Here is a 13,234-nt window from a genome sequence, read left to right as displayed (position 1 = left end):
CACATGCAAAATATATATTTATTTATGGCTGAACTCTCAGTATTCAAGCAGCAGAGTTTGAAGATTTCTGTTTAAAGGAGAAGTATGTAAGAAATATAGCAGAAGTTATTATAAATATTCTCTGGGTCATGAAATCAGTAGTGTTTCTGCATCCTGGTTGTCAGTTACTGCTGAGCTTCTGCTGGGAAGGTTTCTAATCCCACATGTCTGACGTTACAAAACCTAAATAGTGTGAGAAGAATTATTGTTGTTATTACTATTATCGTTTCAATGCTATAGTAAGTATAGTAAGTAGATTTAGAATGTTTAATCAAAAAGAATGTATGAGTGTTTGACTCAAGTATTGTAGCTGTTATGTTCCCAGCACTGGGAGGTATCATGTTCAAGGACACGAGGAAGTCGTAGAGATAGGAGGAGAAGGAATCATGAAGTTGTTTTGATACCAATGTTGTGTGAACCAAATAAAACAGGAGAGCGAGCAGCAGACTGACGGAGTTGAGAGAGGAAGCTTGAACTGCTCGTCGGCTCTCCCTTGCAAGGCCTCCGGTTGTCTGTGTGGTTGATCTGAGCCTAGTAAACGAACAGCGCGGGTGACCAAACATCACCCTCACAATAGCCTCATTATAATTCTCAACATCCTCCTGACAAAGTCAAAAACTAAAGGATCAGAGCAGGAGATGCCTTAGAAAGATAGAGGTGGAAAAGAATTCGAAGACTGGAAGTTGCTCCTTTTCTCCAGAACAGGTAAGATTCTGCTAAGTTTGGCTAACTTAATTGTAATTAATGTAGGCACAGACGTTTCAAAAATTCTCTACAGCTGGATAACATAGAACAGTATATAGTACACTAGTGGGTGCTGGTGGGTCACCGAATTGACTAGATTAGAAATTGAGGAATAAAAATGGCGACTCATCATTGCTAACATTAGCAATGTATTAGCAGAACCTCTTTCTCTGGCATAAAGCTGAGATGCTATGGAGTTCCAATATTAGCGCGGCTATTATAGCAACATGAAACATGATTGAGGCAGCACATTCCTCAAATGTAGTCGTTCTTGCGGGATCCGGTGACCTTTCTGGCAACATTGGCAGCACACTGCAGCATTTGAATTGCAATTGCAGCATTTGGCCACAGGCATATATGCTGCTCCATTAACACCACCTGTGCATCAACTCAAATGTTATAAACTCAAAGTATTTTTGGGCAGTAAAGTGCATGTATTTCGATTTGTTAAAAGTCCACATATATGGTGCACCCTCTTTAAACTGTCCATTGATTTTCTGTTCCAAGTTCACCCCGATGATGTCATCTCTGAAACCATCTCAGCAGGCAATCTATAAAATTGATTTGGAATTTCCACCACAGGTCACAATTTCAATCAAGTAGTTCATGTGCTCCTGAGGTGAAGCGGTTTTACTCTGGGTTCTAAAGCCAATGATTTGCTTCTAGGGTTGTTAAAAAAGACTGACAATTCATTTTTTTTGGTAGCTGGAGGTGCTGTCCAGCATACAGCTACGCGGTGCCTCCCAGAGGGATGCAACCTGTAATGCTTCTATCCAACCTTACGGGCCGAAAAACAATCATCTGCGAATTGAAGGTCCCCGCTTCTAATAATAGCACCTGTCTCTGTGTGGTTGGGCCATTGGAGTGGTGGCCATGTTGGAGAGGTTTTTACGGGAATTCTTTCTCATCCCGGCAGAGAAAAGGTACCGTTCGGCTGCTCCAAGATCAGCCGAAGTCTGAAGTTACAGAGAAGAAAAACAAGCTGTGCTATTAACAACAATCACAGGGAGATCGAATATTCAACAGCGACGGGAGGAAGAAGCGAAGACAAAACACTGACGCATCCAAAGTTCTGACCTTATTTTCTTAAGCTCGTGTTGTTGGAAATGGAGAATCCCCACTGTGGAGTCATCCAAGAGCCTGGAAGCCTGAAGTCTTCATTGTGGGGTGGGGGGTGGGGGGTGTCTGCTGAGGCCTTAAGTTTATGAATACAAGGAAAATTTGACCTATTACCTCTAAACTTCCTCTACATTTGAAAAATGTGGCTAGGCCAAAGTGATCTGCAAAGCTGCCTGGCTATGTGGAGAATAGAGCATCAAGTGATTGAAGAACATGTTTTTCCTGGTCAAAAGAAGTGGGGGTTAAAATATAGCAGCCCTCAGCAGAACGGTGCCATCCGTGAAGGCCCAGCAGAACCCTTTAATTTAAATTCCACAGATTTGGTCCCTCCAGCAGAGCCTCCCCAGACATAGCGGCTTCCTCCTCTGCTCATTCCTCTCCTTCCCAGCGTGGCTTTAGTAGGACACTTCGAAGAGCACCACCACAAATGAATGCCTGGTGGAAAAACTTTGAGGTGACGGGCCTACGAGACAGGACCCATAATCTCCTGTATTTATAGCATCACTCTCTATAGACTCTATAGATTCCCAAGATCATGTCTTTGATTTATTAGTGAATTTCATACGTCACAGCAGATCTGAAGGGTCGGAAATTGAGGAGTAGCCTTTGTTTGCATCGATCTGAACTAATAAAAGTAACCGTTGCGACTTTTGTCTCCTCCATCAGGGCTTGGCAGCGACGTGATGAAAAACAAGCAGCGGGGGAGATCGCATCATGAGCTCACGCCAGAAAAATAAGCACGCCCACCTTTCTGCTTCAGCCGAGAGAATAACACTTCCTTCTCTCACTTTATTAAAGGTGTGTGTTGAATATTGTGAAGTGAAATACTCTTTCAGTCTTTCCCCACCAGCACAATGAAGGAGAAATCCTCACCAGCTAAGTCCTCATTTACCTACAGGGAGCAAATGAAATCTTCATCCTGGTTCCGGCGCCGCCGCTCCGAGAATGCAATAAAACGCGTCTCAGAGGGAGATTTGAGGCTGAACCATTCAAATGAAAATATGGGGAGTCTTTCTGGCGCTGTGGCACTTTGCCCCTTGTGGTGGCTACGACAGGCAGAGAACGAGGAGACTGAACCTCTGGGCAGCTGAAAGGGGAGAGGAAAAAACACCACTCTAATGTAATTAAAGCTGCGTTGTTAATTAAAGAATTGAGTCCAATCAAAGTTAGTTTGACTGATGATAGCGCTCAGAGATCAGCACGCTTATGTGAGACGTTTAGCTATAAATGGATAGGGCAAACAAAGGGGATTATCCCCACTTAGGGATGTAACATGGTGAATATTCATAAGGTTGCAAGTGTAACAGAATGTAGCACTTTATCAGCTACATGCAGATACTTACCTGGGGCTTTACGGCTTATTTTGAGCCCTTTTTTCCTGCAGAATTTTTTATATAAATTACAAGGGTTCTCCTTGATGGCGAATAAACTGCGATCTGCCTCCGACCTGCCCTGACGTCGTTCCTGTGAGGGTTGTACCAAAATGGAACCACATTTTCTTTTAAAACTTTGATATAAACAAGCGTTCTGGTCCACATTGTGTTCTTTCCTCAAACCACTTCCAGAATCCGATCCAGCAGCTTTGGTTTCACAAATGTGCTGTTTCCTCCACGACGAGATCGTTCAAACGGAAAAAAAATCTACTAAAAAGTGGCAAACATAGAGGAAATTGTTGACGATCAGTCATGCACCGCAGAAGCCACTGATCCTACGCGATGATGGCATTCATACAGGGAGAAGCTATGAAGCTCAAGGGCAGATGCTCCCCTTTTTAATCAGAAAAACACTTTTTTGGCCACTTAAATTAGCTAGCCTCATATTTCTGAATTTTCCATCTGAAACATCAGACTGTTTATGATCCATCTTCCTTCCTTTGATGTATTTTAACTATTGTTTTCTGTGCAACCAGTGAAGAAAAGTTCCAATTCCCCCTTTTATTTTATTTTAACTGTTTGCAACTCTGAATGGAATGATGCATTGAACTTATGGGGCTCATGGTGTCAATATTAAGGCCCATCACAGTTATGGGCTTGAATTAAATGATAGTTTGTGTTGCGAATTCTGGCAGTTACGTTGCCTGAGGCTCTACATTCAATTCCTCTAATAACTCTCCTCTAAAAGTTATGTTTTTACAAGGATCCTCATTCCACTTCCCTTTGAATATAAACCACTGTCTGGCAGCCATGTTCTTAACTACAAGCTGGTGCTATCAAAGATTTAATTTGGTTGCACTAAAGTTGTGTGGATGAATGAGATTTCAGATAAAAACACCAACCTTCTATGAAAATTACCGACGGTAAATTTAAGCTTTCAATTAACGGTTAGAGGAAGCTAATTGCATTAGCAACAGGCAGACATCACGAGGGAAATGACGCTTCATGCCTGATCTTTCCTGAATGAGGCTTCTCTCTTCCACTGACTGAAATATACAGCCTATCGATTAAACGCAAAGTCAGATGAGCACGATCTTATCTGGTGTTGAAATCTTGCGCGCTGCCAGTTTCTCTGTGTACCCTTGCTCCTCTGGTGGATTAGCACTGTCTCATTTCTACTAATTCCTGGTATCTACATTACTGAAGCAACCTCTGATAGCTCCTGAATACAGCTTCAGCCCAAACAGAGGTGGTTGCGAAAGCACAGTTCATCACAGTTCATTTGAATAATAGCTATCCGAGTAATAACCTCACAGCGTCAGACGCGCCGACAAACGGATTTAATGTGCATGCAACCCAATTACCCTCACGTGGAAAACACAGAGGTAACCCACCCCGTCTGTGTTTGCTGCACACAGAGCTGAGAACGCTCTGAACTTTATGGGTCGGTGTCTCAAACAGCAGGCATCATCCCACTGGTTCCCCGATGAAAGCAGCTCGGACCGGCCATTATCCCCCAGTAAAGCCTTTGGCTATGCTAAATGGTGGCCGAAGCCCAGGGGGCTGTGATAAGACCTGAGGGTGGATTTGGCTCACAAAGCTGTAAATCTTTTTTACATGCCCCGCTCTGGCTCCGGCTGGAGACGGCCGCTGTCACAGCTAATTGGTGGAAAGGACTCTCAGCTCAAAGCTATGAAAAGAAAATGAGTGTTGAAATCTGATTGCTGCACCTACACTTAGAGGAAAATTACAAAGTGCGAAACTAGGACTGAGAGATGAAGAAAGGGTAATAACCAATGAAGAATTACACAGAATGCTGCAACATCAGACAGGAGATAAGGACTGAATTAGGTGCGCAGGTGCTATCTTAGCTTAGATGATTAGAAATTAGTTCTCTGTTCCAAGAAAGAAAAGATAAGGGATAAAAGAATATATATTGTTTTCAGATTGAGAAGGCAGACCAATACTTAAAAGTAATGGAAGGGAATTCCCCCATCTAAAGACAGCCCCTCCAGTCTCTTCTAAACTAACACATAAAGGCTAATGACGCACAATTTAGTCTCAATATAACAATTTGATTGTTCCATCATCCTATAGCAGGATATCGCTGCCAGCTTTTAAGCTAGGCTAATTAACTGGGTAACTTTGCCCTTCTATTATACCTCTATACAATTGAAAGAAGGCAATTTCAACTATGTGTCAGTCAGCTGTGAGGGCTGCTGCTGCTGCTGCCATGAGGGCTGCCATAACACTGTCCAAATGAGTGTGAAACACATCATTCTCAAGGGGGAGAGTGTGTGTAAAGCATCATTCTGAAGTTAGCCGCCTGCCTTGGAGATTCAGAAACTCCAATTTCAGCCCAGACAGGACTGAAATAAGCCATTTTGTGCTGGAAAAAGGTCATTTGTGGAGATGTGAAAGCCAAGTAAGTTTCTGCTTCTCTTGTTATGCATTAGTGCTAAAGGGTAGAAGTATTTCTCTTCTCTTATCGCCATCTTGGGGATGAATGTGTGTCTCTTACCTCTTGAGTTCTGTCTGAATTTGGCAGTATGATGTGGTCTCCACATTGTAAATGAATGGGATAATGGAGGACGGGCTGCCCTGATGGCAGCGCGGCATTGGCTGGCACCTGGATGGAGCAGCTGTCTCAATGTCTATGACTGACAGATTGCAGCTTGGGGACCCAGACAAACGTTCCCGGAGCCGGAGCAGACAGCGACCTGGATGTCAGCCATTCAATTCATCTCCAGCAGAATCAGCCACACAGCCGATCCGAGGCAGCCTCTACTCTGTTTACTCACCCTCCTATCTTCTCCAGAGCAGAAGCGCAGAACCCAGTTTGACAATATCCCCTATTTTCATTTCTAGCATATGGAAAAAATTCTTATTTAACTCAAGTACTGAATTATGCACAAACCTGAATGTAACCCTTAATTAATAAATCAACCTGCGAGAGGCCCCTTCTGTCAAATCCAGTAGATGTGTTTTGGTCACATGATCTGCTTGTCTTTTACACAAACAGCAGGTTGATTTTGGCTCATGTGCTGTGATGAATGGCTCCATTTATATACTTCTAATAATAAGAGATACTGTATATTGTACAGTGTTGAGAAATAGAGGATTTTAGGGGGGGATTTGATGGTTTTCTGCATTCATTTGTTATAAAATGTGATAGGTTCTCACCTTTGACCTGAATTCATAGATGAATTGACTTCCTGTTTCAAAAACCAGTTTACGAGTGAGATCAGGGAAAAAGTGACAAAGATGAAGAGCCGATGAGAGAGCTAAAAGAACCACGAGAGGAAAACATGAAGCTGTGGAGATCAGCCAACATCTACGAAGAGGAGAGCACACCAGCTTTAAAAAAAGAGGTCTGACAAAGACAAATGGCTCAGTGTGGCCCTCGGGAGGCAGCAGATGAGGACTGTTGCTCATGCCGACGCTCCGAACCTGGCGAGCAGCACAAAGGCTGAACTGGAGGAGACAAGCAGGAAAAAAGATGATCTTGAAGAAGATCATGTCAAAGAGCCGGAAGGGAATGTTTGGGGGAGGAAGCTGCTGGAGCAGCAGAAAAGATTCAGTCAAAGGGTGAGATGGAGAGAAGAGCAGATGAAGCTCCAGCTCTCAGTGAACAAAGAGACTTTCTGAAGAGTTGGCAAAGATCAACCAAGAGCTTGCCAACCGAGAGGAGGTCAGGAGGATGTGGCTGGAGAGACCGGAGCCTGGAGAAGACAATGATGAGATACGTCCGTCAACAGTGGGAAGAGCGAACACAGCAGTGGAACCAGCTGGAGGAGATGCTGGAGGAGAAGATGAAGAGCAAGCAGAGCGGGCCAACAAACAGGAGATCCAGCATCTCAAAGAAGAGACCCTTAAACTTCAGGATCACAATAATGACAAGGAAATGAAAAAGCAGTTGTTCTCCATATTTAAGAAGTGAAAACCCTCCAAGCATCCACCTCCTCAACCCTGTCCTCAATCCAGGCACTTGATTAAATTAATATTAATGTTCTGTGGTTTGAAAACTCTCTCTACCAATTACCTTTTATGTTTAGTTTCTTGTAATGAAATTACCTTATTTCCCCCACCTTATTTTGATTAATACAAAGGTGATTTATCTATACTGGACATCCTGCATTTAGACCTAACACAACAGTAATTAATGTAATTGCTTCAAAGTCAGTGCGAGTTTCAAATTGGCAGGTAAAAGATGAAACACACGGAAGCATCTACTTCCAGCACAAATCCCTGAGTTCAGGGTGAACAGAGGTGCGATAGGAAGCAAACATCCTAATAATCAGGGAGGAGCATCCCTTCAAAATAATAGCAGTCAAGTTGAAGTAAAAGGTAAGCAAATCAAAAATCACTTCTTCGCAAATCGAGTCAAGTACAGTGCAACAAAACTACACTACTTCCTGCTTTCACACTTCATTAAACTGAATTTAAAATGTCCGATTCTGGTGCTAAAATTGTTTCAAATAGAAAGTCTTGGCATGGAGTGATGGACCGGCTGTTTAAAGTTAAGTTAGAAGCTAAGCTAACTAGCTAAGCTAAGCTAGTGGTGCTCTGCTTTTTAATTGTAGTTTTCATTCATTCATTTACTTACTTCATGTGCTTTAAGTACATGTACCAAAAAGCATAATTATATTTAAGATACATCACTATAGATTATATGACAGCTCGACAAGTGTCTAGATGCATGAATATTTAAAAAAAAATCAATTTTGTTCAGATTTAAAACGGCAACAACAGATTTAAAACTGATTTCCCTCAGTTTAAGGGAGAGAAAAAAATGCTTTTCTGTCTTAGAACCCAAACTCAACCAATTTTCTGCTCAGCTGTGCAGGATCGTCTCGGCACCTTTTCTCTCTTAACTCCTCATTTGGATATAATAACTCGCTGTGCTTCATGAGTACAGACACCATAATGGAAACTACGCCTCATTCTCAATCTGGATATTATATTTTCTTTGAGAAATTCATGGTCTTTATGACCTCATATTCTTTGAACATCTCTTGTGGTCGCAGCAGCAAAGAAATCCAATTTCGGTCCCTCACACAGACTGAGGGAGGGTGATGGGGGATTGGGGGGGGGGGGGGTGTTAATGAAATGGCTGCTGTTAGCGACCAAGCTAAGGTGTCTCTGCCTGCTTTAGCTCATGGACTCATCCTGTTAAAACCTTCACGATGGACTTTATGTAATTTAAGGTGCAAATGTTTTTTTTTATATATACTAAACCAATTTTCTCATTCTGATGCACGTCTGGAACAATAAAGAGTCTTGCAGCTGTGAAATCAATCAGTTAATCACGCCTATTTGTATGGAAATAGGTATTGATCGGCCGATGCGCCGTAGCGGCATCGATTTACACCACTGGAAACATTCCTCATCGACTCTAATTCTGAGGAAAACAAGAATCATCTGAAAAAAAGAGGCGAATGTGCCATCAAACCTATTCATGTGGCGCAGCGGAAATGTGAAATTAAGTAGAAAAGAAACACAACATGGGTGAGGCCTGGAATGAGCTGAATGAAATAATTCTGCTCCTGAACACAGCAGCAGGAGAACTCTTCTCTACAGACTCTTCCACGTGACCTTCCTCACTGAAAGCGTTTCAGAAAACTCCTCCTCAAAAGCCTGAGATTTGACTGACAGGCTCCTTCATAATGACTTATTTATTTGGACGACTGTGCCATTGGGATTTCTAATTAAGGCCACACTGATTGCAAATGGGAGCAGCTGAAACGTACCTGCCTCGCGCCTCGCTTTATTAAATCCCTTAATTCTCACAGACTGGCGAGCTCTGTGCCCTGGCTGAAAATGCCCGAAGAAAAGCTGCCTCCTTTATGAGAATGCACGGATTTCCTCATTGTGCACCTCGGCAATATCGCACAAATGGACAGTTAGTGGCTATAAAACCTGCAATATTGCCCAAAAAGGATACGCGGCATCATTAAATAGTGCACACGCAGTCAGTTTTCTTCATCTCTCAAGCTTCCACATGAGACTAAATCAAGATTTCATACAAGAATGTTGCCAATTAAGCTGTTTGTGCTTGTAAAAGCCACACTTGGATGGATAAATAAAGAAACAAGCCTACGATGTTTTTGGTCTCCAAGCTTTTCTTCAACACAAATCCTCACTTTCATACAGACCTGCACAATAAGGGTGCAAATCTTCCCATTTTAGGGCGCCAACGTGGAAACGCCGAATGCCTGTGTCCGTTGTCCCATGCTGTGTTCCTCCACATTGTGCTGCGCAGCTGCGGGGGTGGGGGGGTGGGGGGGGCACAAGCCTTTCTGGGAAATAAGTGTGCTCTTATGGAAAATGGGTGATGACAACGAAGTGCAAGTTGATGTACGACGCTCTTTCCAGCGGGATTCGGCTCATTTGGCCTTCTCCCGAGACGAGACCTTTTGGCAAAGAGAAAGAAAAACACACAAAAAAAAGCAGACGATCACAACTCCCCCCTCCCCGCAACCCTCATACCCACAAATCAAATGTGTATTTCAAGGCAGAAACAATTCTGGTTCTTCTCCAACGACTCTTTGCGCTCAGCTTAGTCAACGCATAACATGGTTTATTTATTCCCTTGAGTGCTGTAACAGAATGATTGAATTATTATTTTTTATTTTTTTTCATTCGCAGCGTTTGATGTTTATGGAGCGGCCTCTGGAGCGGGCAGAGGTATGACGAGCACGATGGAGGGTGGCAGCTTCGATCCAAGTCCCCAGTTTGTGAAAAGTGCCGATGCAGCACTTTTCTCAACGGAGACGCGTACTGTTTTTTTTTTTTTTTAATGTTAGGCAAGAACAGGCAAGAACATCCTCCCCCTTTGGAACAGATAAAGTCATCTGTAGTCAAAGAAACTTTATTAACCACTTATGGTCAAGATAGACAAAACAATCCATCAAACCAGAACAGAGAAAATGGTCAAATGAGTTCTGCGAAGGGATGTTTTTTCCTTCCAGGGGGACTTTTTCCCACTCAAATTGGCCTCCTGGCTTGAGGAAAAAATGTTACCAATTGTCACAATGTGTTTCAAGGAGGGGTTAATATGAAATAGTTGTCAGCTCAACAACACGGAAACTGTTGTATCGGAGAGTTTATGCAGGTTAAATTAGAGCAATAAACTAAATTGCCAGGAAAAAGCTTGTCTGGGGTGTCGTGGGGTCGTGCTGTGTCATGGCTCCGCTCTTGGGGTGGGGATAGATGAGTTGCCTCATGGGAGTTGAATCACGATCTCGCTGCATTTTCCCTCCCAGTTCAAAATGAGCTCCGTTATTGCAAACGTGCCCCGTTAAATGGAAACCGTGAATGACTCAAGCATGAGGTCAGTTTCACCCTTTACTTTGAAATTCACCCATATGATTTTATCATAACCCCCCCCCCCACGCACCCACACCACCACCGCCACCACCGCCGCCACGCAGACTAAACAGGCACGTCTAAAAGCTATTATATCTAATCTCATATGACTTTCCTTCTGGGGGCTTTGGAGTGTTTCATACTCTCCCCATTATGCAGAACCTGCTAAGCCCTTTCGCAACAGGAGGACTTTGAAGGTTCTCCCCAGAAGAGTTCTGCTCCTGTGACATAAATCAGACCGGGCAGTTCGCGCCTCTCGGCCCCGGTGAGAGGTTACGTCTGGGCGTGGATGTTCTGAACATGGGTCAGTCTAATTTAGGGACTATTTCTACAATTCCAAGTCATTCTTATTCTATTTTATCATTAAACTAATATGGATCTTAAGGGGCTTTGGAGATTGTGATTTGCACTTAAATATTTGCACATTAATGCCATTTCTTGTGATGAAAACAACATTTGAGCGCCAACAGATCACATTATTCCCTCCTAAAGCACGTGACGGAATGCCGGAAGGCATTTTCCGGAGCTCCGGAGCATCCACAGAGGAATAACAAAGAGCAGCAGCCAGTTTTCCTTTTTTATCTGAGGGGTATTTTTCCCACTTATTTCCTCTGGGTTTTGTTGTGGGTCACCTCTGACAGCAGGAAGTGACAAACACACGCTCCGAATGACCTATGACACTGGCAGCCAGCCGCACCTCACCGCCGCCGGCGTCACCCAGAAGACCCAGAAGAGCGCCACGATCCATTTCGATCGAGATATCCTCAGGCGAGACACAAAGACCTGACATTGTGAGATGATGGGCTAGCTGTTTATACCGTTAGGCTGATGGAGCTCCAGCGGCAGTAATGAATATTGGACGCGTGTGGAGAACAGCAACATTATGGGGCCCGCTATGGTTCTGGTGTCGCTCAAACGCGATAGCAGACTGTGTCTTTCCCAGATGAGCGCGCTCCGGCTAACTGAAATGAGCCGCCAGGTTCCTCTTCCTGCAGCTGCTAAATCATCCAAACACATCACGATGAATCAGCTCAACGTCTCATGGGGGGGAAGGGGTTGGTGTTCCTTCGCTACAGACACGCCGACAGATAAACGCACTCCGTGCTCTGTTCCAGGCTTTGGTCTGGTCTCATTTCAATCGTTGCTATTTAGCTTTGACCCAAACTGATTAAAATGGAGCAAAAGCAACCTTAAAAACACAGACATAACCATAAATCTTCCTCTGTGTAATGGAACCAGTCAGTCTGCAGCTCCCTCAACAGCTTCTGCCCCCTCCCCCAAATGCTCCTCACCCTTTGAGCAGCCCCTACACACACCCGGAGAAATGAGCATTGCTGCAATTCAATATGATCTCAGGCATTAATGAGTTTAGGTATTCTGTATTTGTTTTAGTAGCTACTTGAGAGTGAGTTGGTGTGGAGTTTAAAGGTTTTGCTGGAAAACAAAAAGGTCTATTTTCATATTTAAAAATGCAGCCACGTATTGTTTTGTTTGAGCATTTATGAGTGTTATTGCCTTTTTTTATGAGTCCACGACGGCTTGTTTTTTTCTCTAACAGCTCCACAACTTTCTGTTTTGTCCTCTGTTTTAGTTTGAAGCAGCATTTGCACTCGGAGAAAAGCAACAGCTCATCTGGGAAAACCAAATTAAAAGAAACTTCAGGACTTCCTCTCTTTCTTCATAAGAACAAAGAGCAAATGCATTTCATGCATTTTGAGGTATTAAAACATGAATGCGAAGCGTGAAATAAGTGCAAATGCTCTCCGATTTTACGAAAAGGAGCTCTAATGATGGAGTTCAGGGACTATAGAAACAGGTGGAAAAAAGGCTTAATGGTCATTGCCTTCAGCATTGGTGATGATGATGATGATGATGACAAAGGAGCTTTTTCTGGGTTATTAGCCGATGATAAATACAGCACATAGTTCATAGGATTTACCAAAAACTTACAACTTATTTATCTGGTAGTTCTGACAAATGTCTTAAACAAAGATAGAATTGTCTCCATCTTTGAGGCCTTGTGATTTTATTCACAATTTGAGACCTGCTGTTTTAGAGATGGACAAAAAAGGTTTTCTTTGTAAAATCCAGCGATTTCAGGCTGCAGGCCGCAGACGGAGGAGCATTTTCAAGGGAAGCTTCACATTGAGCTTGAAAGCTTGTGGACAATGCTTTCAAAAAAGAGAAGCAACAGAAGCTGAGTCATTTTCCACAGTTGAGGTCTGTCACTATAAAGGCACTTTTAGAAAAAAAACATTTGCATGTTAGACTATAGCAGCTTCATGTACTTTATGCAATATATGAGATGGTGGAAGAAAAACAGGGGAAACGGACATCATAAAGTTCACTCTCATAGCCCCAAAATAGAAAAAAATAAAAATAAAAGAGAGACATTTTATGGTATAAATATCCATGTTAAATACGTGTTTTTCATTCATTTATTTGTTTAGCTTACAGAGAGGTATTTCTTTCTGTTTGCACAGAGATGAGGGAAACACTGCTACCTCGCTTCCGCCCCTTTATGTTCCCTTTTAACCCCGAGAGAGAGAGGAAGAGAGGGAGAGAGAGAGGGGGAGAGAGAGGGAGGGAGA

General features: G+C 43.1%; 1 long non-coding RNA gene across 2 annotated transcripts; it reads left to right on the top strand.

Moving 5' to 3' along the window:
- Positions 1 to 233: 233 nt before the first annotated feature.
- LOC130528193 (uncharacterized) lies at positions 234 to 3,837 on the top strand. 2 transcript variants are annotated; one of them, XR_008951233.1, is made up of 5 exons: positions 234 to 744; positions 1,291 to 1,402; positions 1,489 to 1,597; positions 1,700 to 2,700; positions 2,801 to 3,837. It is a non-coding gene; the product is annotated as an uncharacterized LOC130528193 (long non-coding RNA). The 2 variants fall into 2 exon arrangements; XR_008951234.1 differs by lacking the exon at positions 1,291 to 1,402.
- The last annotated feature ends 9,397 nt before the right edge of the window (positions 3,838 to 13,234 follow it).

This window comes from Takifugu flavidus, chromosome 1, assembly GCF_003711565.1.
Source record: "Takifugu flavidus isolate HTHZ2018 chromosome 1, ASM371156v2, whole genome shotgun sequence".
Classification (NCBI taxonomy): Eukaryota; Metazoa; Chordata; class Actinopteri; order Tetraodontiformes; family Tetraodontidae; genus Takifugu; species Takifugu flavidus.
The sequence above is the reverse complement of the archived record's forward strand: the minus strand, read 5'-3'. Positions and strand labels throughout refer to the sequence as shown.